The following is a 12,731-nucleotide window of genomic DNA, read 5'->3' as shown; positions in this document are numbered from 1 at the left end:
CAAAGGCCTTGAGAGGCAGCTTCTGCCCTGGTCCTCTCACACTCTCTCTGGTGCCTAATTGATGCCACATTTCTTGTTTCCTTTCAAAAACTTGCTATCGGGCTGTTGAGGGGGGAAATTGCTTCTTGAGTTTAGATGAAGAGGGTGTGGGCAAACCTCACCCTGGATTATCACCTCTGTGTGACCAAGAAGTTGCTACAAGTCAAGGTATTTTGCCAGGAAGTTTCCGTGAATTTACATGGCTTTCCAGTAAGGTGTAAATAAACACCCGGGGCTTATCACTTCCAGACATCATGCTTCCCTTCCAATCATCCTTTGGAACAGCACCACCGAGAGACTGGGCTCTTGTTCCGTCCCTGAAGTTCCCTCCATCCCTGCTGGAGAGCTCACAAAGCAATGCCCCAGTAGGAACACCCCTTGCAGTGTAACTCCTTTGCTAGTTTGGAAGCCTTGGCTGAGCTTGAAAGCTTCTCTTTCCCCCAAGGTGACGTTAATTTCAAGCACAGTCAGATCTCTGGTGCTTTAGCATGGGGAAGTAACACTTCACTTACTTCCAATCGCACTCCCATAACTGGAGCAGCTGCAGTGGGTGACAAGGCTCTGATTCTGAAGTTGCTGGCTGGCATGGTGAGCAAATGACTCACTGCATCACAGTAGTGAGTGTTGGGCAATCTGCTGAGAAAAAGTGGAAGAAAAAAAAGCAACATTACCATTTGTATCTTGCAAAGAAGGGGGTTTCTGGGGCAATGGACTAAATGCAAAGAAGATGATTCAAAGACATGTAGTAAATAGGCCTTTGGAAGTACAGTGAAGGAGGCAGGCCAGCTGCCCTCATGGTGCTTGTGGAATGCCCACACACTGGGTCTATCCAGCCATGACCCTGGAGGAGAAAGTGGATCCCTGCATGTTTGTTTGTAAGACAAGGCACTCAGTAGAGCCATGGCAATCTGTGGCTTTCCCCCATTGATCCTGTGTTGGAAAAGCTTTTGATCCAAAAATGAATGAGAGTATTTTTATTGAATTCATTGCCCCATTTTTAATTGAGCAAAGATATACAAATTACTACTCAACATTTTTAACCAACAGGAATCTGACTGTTGTCAGCATAAAGCATGGCTTATTTAACACTTACTTCATTAATTGACACAAATCCATGAGAACTTTATTTTAGTTATTTTTTTTAAACACTGAGACCTGTTCATGACCTTTCAGGTTGATGTTCCATTTATTTTGATTTTTCAGAGAGCGGAATAAAGGGGACAGTGATGCCATGGACCTGTGTTCAAGTTAGGCTTTATCTTTGCTTCTTACTTGTATATGATTTTCAGTCCCAGGGAGTTTAACTCTTTCATCCAACACTTTTTTTTTTCGCCTTACTGTAGAAACTATTCAAGGGTTACTACAACTGAGTTATTTATGAAGATAAATCCTGTTTGTTACTAGCAATTATGGAGGACTAGAATTCTGCATCCTGACTGGGGGCTGTCACAACAGTTTTCAGTGCTGCAAAGTTACTAACTCAGAGGCTACTGCAGGCAACACCAGGTTCTAAAAGGCTAATTTGGGTATAGCTGGATCCAGCTCTGTCTGAATCCAGAAAATGTTTAATTTATAATTGTGTGGGTCTGTTATTTCCCTTCTATCACTTACTAAATGAGGAGTTACTATGTTCTTCCAACAGAATATTATTAAAAATTACAGTAAAATTACATTTCAGGAAATTGGTTTAAAATAAAATGAAATCTGAAGGAGGGCCCGGCGGTGTGGCTTAGCAGCTAAAGTTCCTGGCTTTGGATCGGTGCAGCACCGGCTGTTGTGGTTACTTGGGGAGTGAATATTGGACGGAAGACCTTCCTCTCTGTCTCTCCTCCTCTCTGTATATCTGACTTTGTAATAAAAATGAATATAGCTTAAAAAAAGGAAATCTGAAGGACCTCCAAAACAAAGCAGATATTCAATAAATTAGCTGATGGATAAATTATTCTGCAAATACAGTCAGTATTTAATTTCAAGAAATGTTTATGTGATTTGAAACATATGAAAACACACCTTGTATCTATTAGTAGCACTTGAAATTTTTCCTAATATTGATCACCTATTATTCTGTCTGTAAGCATCTCTCTTAGACAGCCCTTTCCAATTCTTTTGACCAAGCGGCCAAACTAAAAGAGGATGAAATTTGAGAAGAGGATATATTTATAGGGGAAGAGATTTCATTTCCTAGGCAAAAGACATGATTGGCTTTTAAGAAATACTAAGATGGACTTCCAATGAAACTGTTAAACATATCTTCACAATAAGATCCTGTACTCTGCCATTGTCCATGCCCGCAATGGTGCACTTATGACTGATTATGAAAAACTGTACTATCATAACAATATAATGAGTGGGGGGTGGGAGAAGGGAGGGAATTTGGGGAGAGTATAAGGGAATTCCCAGAACCTATGGAACAGTATCATAAAATAATAATGATAATAGAAAGGGAATTTTAAAAAAGAAATATTTCTGAGCACCTTCTGTGTTAGGCCTGAGGCTACAGTGGTGAGTGAGACAGGCAAAGCATTGGCTCTCAGCCAGGAAAATGTGCAGACCAAACAGGTCAGTTTGCTTCCACCCAGGAATACAGAGATGTAGGCCACCGCCCATCATGCCCTCTATCTCCAAATGAACACATTAAAACTCGATAAAGCGGTTAGAGCATGAGTACTAGGAAAAAGAAAAAAAAAGCATGAAAGCTTAAAGGCATCAGTTAGCCTCTGCAGAACTTGGGGACTATTGTTCACTTCATCTTGTTGATGAGATTTAGTGATTAGCATTCATCAACCAGAAACACTTAGGAAGATGCTTTATATCATGCAATGTACCTGGCACCATGGGGTGCTCAATAACACAGAGGATTATAAAAGTCTTTTTTCAGACTGAAAGAACTCGTTGAATTTTCTCTGTTACATCTATTTTGTATTACAGAAGCAATACCAAGGAATTGCCTAAAAATCATGTAAAATTCATGTGTATGTCTTATCTTTCCGTAAAGTGTTATCTCCCTTTCCACGCAACTTCTTTCTACCCTTGATCACGAACACCTGTGACTTTGTACACGCTATGATCAGCAAGGAGTTTCAATCTCTGAATTCATCATTTTTTTCTCTGAAAGTAGCATACCCAGTTTTCATGTTTGGAAACTTCCAGGTCTATCGTACATTACTTAGCTATAATTTGTAAATAATATGTAAATATTTTAAATAATATTGTAAATATTATAAATAATGCTGTAAATATTCACCAAGATTAGTATTGTGGCAAAATAGAGCCTTCATGTCAAACACAGTAACACTTCTTTCAGTGTAAATCCATGGAATAGGTCCTTGAGTTTGTAGATTGAATTTTATTAACATCTCTCCAGGATTTAGTTATAAAATGTTACATAGATTACTGAAGTCTTCTGGAGAATTTAGGTACATCGAAAGCAAAGCCTTTTTGTGGAGCATTAAGGGGTTTGTGGAAGGGACATTGGGGCCTCCGGTGGAATGACATAGGCTACAAACACAGGTCTTGGGAGTCACTGGGGGTGATGTATTTGTAGAAGAAGGGACGGGGCATTGTTGAGAATGCGAAGTAGTTCTTGAAAAGGAAGAATTATGGTTTTCTATGGAACTTAAAGTATGACTGGAAGTCATTAGTTGAAGAGGAAAAAGTCGCTCAGAGAACATGTGTGAAAGCTGTTGAGAAGTTGACTGGTAGAGAGGTGGAAGATACCTACAGCTTTTAATGGGGTTGTTGGATTAGATGCTGGGGGTTAATGGTGGAGTGAGAAGAGGTTAGGAAGCTGAGCGGATGGGGTTTTCAGGCAATGTGAGCTGGTCCTAGAAAGCAAGGATTGGGATTCACTGAGGGAGGGCAGAGTTGGTGTTCATTGCAAAATGTTCACTGGCTTTGAGGCAAGGATATTGGCACTTGGTATTCACTGTAGAAAATGAAGGGATTTGAATATTGCAGTTTATTGTGGAGTGTAAAGCAGCTGCAGGGGAGAAGGTATGGCAATTTATTGTGTAATATGCAGTAAGAAGAAGAACCAGGGAAAACTGTGGGATATAAAGGAATTGAAGGAACAGATGATAGGGAATGTCATGACCACATGGTTTGGAGCTTGGTAGACCAGGGCTTAGTATACAGGGAGGAGTGGTCTGGGGTGGGAAAAGATTATGTTGAGTATGCAGTGGCTATAGGGAAGACATAGAGATTTATGGGGAGAAAAGGGATTTAAGAGACGAGGAATGGATATAGGGATTTACTGTGCAGTGGGAAGTGACTTCTGGAAGGAACGTTGTGGACACAATGACCAAAAAAATCTGTGGAACATGGATTGGAGCTTGCAGTGGAAGTGATTAGGCAGTTCTAGGGGAAAGGACTGGTACTTTGCAGAGTACAATAGGTATTGAAATTGGGGGTTGGGCTTGCTATGAGTATAACCTTGCTAAGGAAGTGGGGATCCAGGATAACTGTGGAGCAATGGTGGCTTTGTTGTGTGGGCATTGGGCTTTCTATGGATGGCCAGGGAGGATGCCAAAGGAAGACAAGGTTTGTTGTTGGAGGAAAGACTGGGGTTTTTCACAGAATATGAAGAGGTGCAGAGAGGGAGGACTGAGGATGACTGAAGTATGAGGCAGCTACAAGAGTGAGGGTTCTGCTGTGGGTTGCAAAATGATTTCTGGGGAAAGGGTGAAATGTAGTTGTGGGGAAGGAAGACCGGAGCTTCCCCTGGAATGTCAGGAGGTCTGGGAAGGAGAAGACTGAGGATTCCTGGGAAGTGCGACAGGATTTACATTGGCGGATAGGACTGGGTGGTTTGAGGAAAGAATGTGGATTGGCAGTGGGAGAGAAGGGTTGACTTCAGAGTGTGAGGTGATGGAGACAGTGTCTGCCTGTGAGGTACGGTGTAATGGAGCAGCGGAGTGTAGCATGGTTCAAGCTCTATCTGATCTGTTCTACTCTCTGCCCCCAACAGTCTCTAACTCCCCCCCACGCCCCCGAGAAGAAACAGAATCCAAAAAGCTCTTCCACCAGTCATCCCATTCTTCATTCCTCTTCTGGTGAAGAAGATATCCATGAAAGCATTAACCCTCCATGTATCCAGCCCAAGGAAGTCAAGTTGTTCCTTCATGGAGCACTCACTTTAAATGCAAACAAGAGTGATGCTGAGTCCTGGGTCTGCTCCAGACTCCAAGGAGCATGTAAAAAGCATCTTTTATTTTCCATGTCCGATGTCCACTCCAGTTTTTCAAGAAGGAGGATGCCTTCTTCTTGGTAACAACTTTAGATTGAGAGGTACTTTTTGGGTCCTGAATAGAGCATATGAAGTGTCACATGCTCATGAATCCCAGCCCTGGGAAGCCCCGAGTGCTCTGGGACAAGGCATTGGAGTGTAGTGTGGAATAACATCCTGAAGAACGTTAGTCCTTAGGTAGCCAGCATTGTGGTACAGAAGATGAAGCAGATGCTGACTCCCACATCAGAGTGCAGAGTCTTGTCCCAGATGCCCTTGCATGTCCAGCTCCGTGACAGCATGTTTCAAAAGGCAGCAGAAAATGTCCCAAGCATTTGAGACCCTGCCGCTCCCATCAGACCTAGATGGAACTTCTGACTCCTACCTTTGTCCTACACCAGCCCTAGCTGTCACAGCAAGTTGAGGCATGAGCTAGTTGGTGGGAGATCTCTGCCACTCTGTATTTCAGATGAATGAATAAATAATTTTTACAAAGAATATCAGTGCTCAAACTCATTTTATTACAGCCAGATATACACAGAGGAGGAGAGACAGAGAGGAAGATCTTCCATCCGATGATTCACTCCCCAAGTGAACCGCAACGGGCCGATGCGCGCCGATCCGATGCCGGGAACCTGGAACCTCTTCCAGGTCTCCCATGCGGGTGCAGTGTCCCAATGCATTGGGCCGTCCTCAACTGCTTTCCCAGGCCACAAGCAGAGAGCTGGATGGGAAGTGGAGCTGCTGGGATTAGAACCGGCGCCCATATGGGATCCCGGGGCTTTCAAGGCGAGGACTTTAGCCGCTAGGCCACGCCGCCGGGCCCCATTGGGACCTTTTTATCAGTGGTGAAAGTTGGCTGCTTCTTTAATGAACCACCTGTTGAAAACACTTAGATTTAATTACAACGTCCTCATTAGATAAATATAACCACTCCAATGACCAATGAACTTTGAAATGAGAAAGCCAACCTGTGCATGGCCCTTGGCCCACAGGTACAGTAGCTCAATAGTTACAGTCATGGACTCTGGAGCTAGACTATCTGAGTTTGAATTGTGGCTCTGACAGTTTTCTGAGTTTAGGCAAGTTATATGATCACTGTAAGTTTCTGTCCTTTGTCCATAAACTGAAGATAATTTTGTCTATACTTTAGGAGGCTGTGATGAGAATTAAATTAACTAGTTCATTGCTGTCACTAAGAAAAACACCAGTCATATGGCATTACATAAAGTTTGGCTAGAAGCATTCCTGTTCCTGAGCCTCAGTTTTGAATTAATAGAGTTGAAGTGGGATTTACATCGTAAGCTAGACAGACTTCAACAAACAACTTGAAAATTCTACTTTTCCTTCCTTCTATCCCACCCTCCTTCCTTCCTTCCCTCATTCCTATCTCTTTTCTCCCTTCCTTCCTTTTTTCCTCCCTCCCTTCCTTCATTTCTTCGTTCTTTCCTTATTTCCTTCTGTCATTTCTCTTCTCCCCTTTCCTCCTGAAAAGAGGAGAGAGGAAGTAGCGTTAATATGAAACTGAGAACTACGTTAGGCGAACTTGATCTATTTATCAATGTTGAAGTGTTTCATCTCTTTTAGACCCCCAAGAATTAAAACTGCAGCCTTAGACGATTGTGTTGCCCAAAGCAGGCAGAATTAGGAGAGCTATGTGTATTGATCAAGTTTACTTAGAGAGTCAAGCAGTCAAAGCAGTTCAATCTTTTGAGGTCTCCTGTGTTGTAGAAGTTTCTATTTTCTTACAAAACTTTTGCCTAATTATCCATATTACTGAAAATTAAATATTGATATCTCCTGTTGTTACTGGATGTAATTTTCTGCTGTTATTTTTATCAATGTTTTCTTCATACATATATGCTCTTATAACAGTTAGGAAAATATATATTTACAATTGTTACCTATTCTTGGTAAATGGTATAGTTGAAGGAATACATATAGAACATTCTACCAATAGTAGCAGAATATGCATTTGGACCAACCCTTAAAGCCTCTGCCTTTTTGGTTGGGCCTTAATTACGTTCATCCATAGTATGTGAACAGACTGAGGAGAGGAAGTGATGTGGCGAGAGTCCAGAAATAAGGGATAATCGGTGTTCCGCAGTCCAGAGAGTTGGTTGTCTACCACATCCCTATCTAGATTGTGCTTGGACAATCAGTTGAAAAAAAAGTCTTTATTTTCTAATCAATGGCCTGTTGCTGTTATTGAAGGATGTGCATATTGGTTTTAAAATCACACTGGTCATTGGTACTAGAATACTGATATTTGAAAGTACATTCTGGTAAACTGATTGTTTTAAAGATCTATTTTTTAAAGATTTATTTCTTTTTATTGGAAAGTCAGATATACAAAGAGGAGGCGAGAAAAAGAGAAAGATCTTCCATCTGATGGTTCACTCCCCAAGCAGCCACAATGGCTGGAGCTGAGCTAATCTGAAGCCAGGAGCCAGGAGCCAGGAGCCTCTTCCAGGTCTCCCACATGGGTGCAGGGTCCCAAAACTTTGGGCCATCCTCGACTGCTTTTCCAGACCACAGGCATGGAGCTGGATAGGAAGTGAAACTGCTGATATTACAACTGGTGCCCATATGGGATTCTGATGCGTTTAAGTAAAGGACTTAAATCGCTATGCTATTGCGCCAGGCCCTGTTTGTTCTTTGAAAAGCATACGGAAAGAATTGATCATCTATCTGTTAGGTCACTGCCCAAACTCCCCCAACAGATGAGACTGAGCCGGGTCAAAACTCGGAGCCAAAACTCCAACCTGGCTTTCACATGGGAAGCAGAATTCGCATACTTGGTCATCATCATCTGTCTTCCTGGTACCTTATCATGAAGACGGATCAGAAGCAAGAGCATTCAGGAATCACACCAGATGCTCCAACACTGGACACAGGTGTCCCAAGCAGACACTTAACCTACAACCCTTGCCTAATGAGTTTTGACCAGATATGACGTATTGCATAGAGTGAGAATGAAGAAAAAAGCAATTTGATATTGATAGGAAAACTTCTAATATAGTCTGGAAAATGAGAGTTAATGTTAAATACCTGCTTTATGAAATAAAAGCCAAAGGTTCAGTTTTAAAAGAGTAATCACAACAAGAAAAGGGAGGCAGAAGTTTCACAGTCAGTGTCAACAGGCTTGGGAAACACTTGGCATGGACACATGTAGTCTAATGTACTCTGCCTGCAAGAGGAAACATGTCCTAATTTCAAGAGCATGAGATATTTGGGTAGAAGGGGATTATCATGTTTTATTGAAATATGACATTTTACATTCGCTGATACACTTGCATTTTGGGGGAATGTTTATTCTGACCACAAAATTAAAGTCTGTTTCCTGACAACTATTCCTATTCTCTGAGTTTCTTTCAGGAATCCTGCCACAGGTGGTAATTAACAGTGTCTGCCCGCCTCTTTCTCCACTCCATACAGGAAAAGCTCCATAGATCCAATGATCATGCTTGATTTATCCTTCTGTAGTACGTTGGTTCCCTGAAGTTGTGGACAGAGGATCATTTCAGTCAGGACAGGTTCTGCTATGATAAGAAGGAAACCCCTAAATCCCAATGACTTAGAAGACTAGAGATGGCATCTTGTTCACACAAAATCTGTTTCCATTTGGCTATCCTTAATTTTTATTGTACTCATAGCATGAATAATGTAAAGTCTCAAGGGTCACTGAGGTGAGGAATGAGAGAGAAAAGACGAAGGAGATTTCTAATGGAGTCAGTTCATACCTACAACTTTCACTCAAGTCCATTGTCCAAATGTAGTCATGTGCTGCTAGCATAACTCTAAAGGAAGCTGGGCAGTACAGCTGAAGCATCACTGAGCAGAGGGAGTCTGGTGGATCTACCACAACAATTATTCCCACCTTTCTGGTTTCTAAGAGAAGAAGAATGATGTTGTTTCTGGATGCACTTGGCAGAAAGATCTAAGCTTATTCATACAGCTCCATCCTCTTGTTCTTTGTGGTCATGGCTGCTTGCAGAAAGCATACATCAGTACTGCTCCTCTAGCCTTGCAAGATTTACTGCAGGAGGATCCCAACATTCACATGGTGGTGGAGCTCTTGGGATGTCTCAACAATGGTTGAGGGCAGATTAATAAATTCATTGAATTCTGAGGCTTTTTGTTAAGCAACACATTCCTACTGTATCCTTTAGCCTTGATCCTCTTGGTGGGGTATATGTGAAATGATGCTGATATTCTTATCTCCATTTTTGTAATTCCAATGTCTTTTTTCTCAGTTGGTTCTGAAAACAGACAGAGAAGAGAAGTTTTATTGAGACACTCTGTAGCCCAATGCCAGTTAGACTTGTTTCAGCAAGTGCCCAATAAATGCCCACAGAATATTTTAACCTGGAAAACACCTAAAAGATAATGTCGTCTAACTTCCTCTTAGCAACAAGACCCAGAACCAACATCTAACTACTTAAAATCGCCCATTTATAGTTAGTTCCAAAATCTCAACTTCATTTAACACATACTGCAAATACCGTACCCAAATAATAATTGAAATAGTGTCAAATGCATATCACAGTCTCTTCATATTTTAAGAAACCTAAGAAATTAAACTTCCCTAAGATATGCACCCTTCTTTTTCAGGAGGTAAAAGGTTTACTCTTTTCTCCTCCCCACTCCTACCACAAAAAAACTATCTAACTCTCTTAGGTGAATCATTCCCAATCTGCAAACCGATAATCCTTACAGCAACCTTTTCTTTCAAGACTATAAAAATGCAGCAGCTTGTTAATCATACAACTATTTAACCCAGTCCCTCCCTAGTTCTACAACTCAGTTCTAAGCCTGTAATGTAACATATAATCTACCCACCCACACATAGTGAAATGAGATTATTGTTCCCACAGAAAGAACCTTGCAATTGCACAAGTCCCAACTTTGTTCCAGAGAGTGATAAAAAGGAGAAGGGAAAGGCCTGGAGTGGTTTGATAGGCTTCTAAGGAAGGCACCGAGAGGATGAAAGAACGCCTTTCCAGGTACACGGTGTGAAATGGCATAGCGACACACACACACATTCCCACACCCCACCTGGGCACGCTCCCATCCCTTTGATCTGGCAGCTATTACAGGTGGCTGATAGTTATAGGAGTGGCCAGGGTGGCTGCACTTATCTCTGCCCAAAAAGTAATAGCTGCCAGGGAGGAAGAACATGCATGAAAAAAAAGTGTCAGGCAGGAACCCCAGCGAAGGGGCTGCTTGCCACAGCAAAAATGAAGAAGACTGTGAGTTTATGAGATTCCGGTCTCAAACCTGTCACTTACTAACCCTTACTAGCTCTTACGGCCAGAACCACAGCTGCTAACAGACTGTTCCCTGTGTGCCAAGAACGATACTGGCCACTAGAGTTACAATTACCCATAGATTTTGGTGGACTCTGCCTTCACCTGTTGTTCTCAGTTAGCAATTTTTCCTGTCACATAGTTGTGGCATAAAGATAACGGAAAATGCAGCAGACATGCCTGACTCAGTGTCAGAATGCAGCCAGCAGGGAACACCAGTTACAGCTCTTTTAGAGAGGGGCAGTGATCCTTCGAGAGCCAAACATCCAATTCGCTTCTGGAAAGAGCCACAGGCTGGACACAGTTTACAATCAGCAATAGAAGCCTACGTTGCAGTTCCCTGACCTTTCTATAAGCTTCAAGAGCGTTTACATTAAATGGACACACTTGAGAAGATTCTGGAAAAGGCCTCAGAGGTACTGAGAGCCTGGACGTGGTAGCCAAGGCTGCCACAGGTTTGGCAGAAAGGACGCAGGCAGACTTGGCATTTACATGGTTTCTCCCAGAGGGGAAAGCATAAACCAAGCACGCCACTCTGTCCTTTGAAGATAAAGTTGGGGGGGGGTTGGGCAAATGCATGAAGGATTTTTTTTTCTGTGAATTTTTTCCCTGATGGTTTCTCATTGACCTAGCCAAGACCAGAGAGCAGACACTACTCCCCTTGGCATAACTCTAACTGTGCCTGAAAACCAAGCGTAGTCAAATCGATCTCCTCCCTAAGCTGGAAACTTCTCCAGGGCAGAGCCTGTGCTGTGTTTGTGCTGCTACTAAGTACTTTTCACATCATCTGACATGCAGACAGGCTTCTATTACATGTGTAAGAAACACTTTAAAAAATCAAAATGTATGGGAACTATTTTGTCTCTTTCTCCACTTGAAGTTTAGGAATAAAGCTTTATCTTTTTAATAGCTGCAAATAATGCATGATATAAGTACACTGTAGTTAGTTTTAGCTTTCTACTTCTGGAGGATGTTTATAGTTCCTCCTGTTCCCTATGCTGCCTCAGACAGGATTTGTAGATTCTTGCCTGCAATTCTGATTACTTGTTAACAACAGAACCCTAATGGCGCTCCCACTTGTCTTGCATACTGCTTGTCTTGCTCTTTTTTTTACACCGAGAAAGACAAGAATGCTAAAATTGGAAAACATCAACTACCGTGTGACCTTGGGTAGGGCATTTAACCTCTCTGAGTCCCGGCTTATTCCCAACTTAGCTGATGATGTTAGTCAACTTCCAGGACTGTTGCAGCGAGAAAATGAATTCATACATGTAAAGCACAAAGAACAGGCCCGGGCACAGAAGGACTCTGGGAATGTTGATTATTTATATTTACACACCTGTGTCTCACAGAGCTTAGACTCTTGAGGACAGTGATTGGACACATCTCAGTGAGTCATGCGCTCTCAACCCCCACTGCATGGCTCAGCAGAGGAGCTCCACGCATGTTTGCTGAATAAATACAAAAGAAAAATGGAAATCAAACATTTTCCTGATTGTGCGCAACAGATGATTCATTAACTTGGATTAAACCTCTATTCCTGAGTAGATATTGAACTGGGTGTTTTTTGAACTTTGAGTTTATTGCATATTTTTCTAGGGAAAAGGATTGTTCAGAGGAAGGAATGGGGCATGGGATCCAAGCACTCTAGGAAGGAAGGAGAACAGAGGTCTCCCGGGGAGCAGAGGGCGTGAGGCTGGGTGGCCGCCTGAACTTGCCATGACTCTTCACTTACAAATTCAGTTGAGAGTCAAGCTCTTGTCCCCCTCCCCAAGCACACACCATCACGAATAAGTCTAGAATTAAAGAGCAAACAGAGAAGCAACATATTGATTCCTGAGAGCCTACTGTACAGCAAACATTTCTAAATAATGGTCTTATTTGAATTTAACAGACTCTGGGAGTTCTGAACTGCCGATCCTCTTCCTACAGATGAGAAAACGGAGAGAACAGACCTCCCATGTACCTAAAACTAGGAAACACAGAGCAGTGATTAAAGCTCGGCTTTCTTTACCTCTTCAACCTGCCTTGCTTGTTTAAATAGTCAACCGTGATCAGTCTTACCTTCAAGAAGCAAAGCTTAGCATTTTGAAGCTTTCAGCTAAGCAGGAAAGGAGAGAGCTCATCAGCTTCAAATCCCAGCCATAAAGCTGTCTTAA

Source organism: Ochotona princeps, chromosome 9 (genome assembly GCF_030435755.1).
Source record: "Ochotona princeps isolate mOchPri1 chromosome 9, mOchPri1.hap1, whole genome shotgun sequence".
In the NCBI taxonomy this organism is placed as follows: Eukaryota; Metazoa; Chordata; class Mammalia; order Lagomorpha; family Ochotonidae; genus Ochotona; species Ochotona princeps.
The sequence above is the reverse complement of the archived record's forward strand: the minus strand, read 5'-3'. Positions refer to the sequence as shown.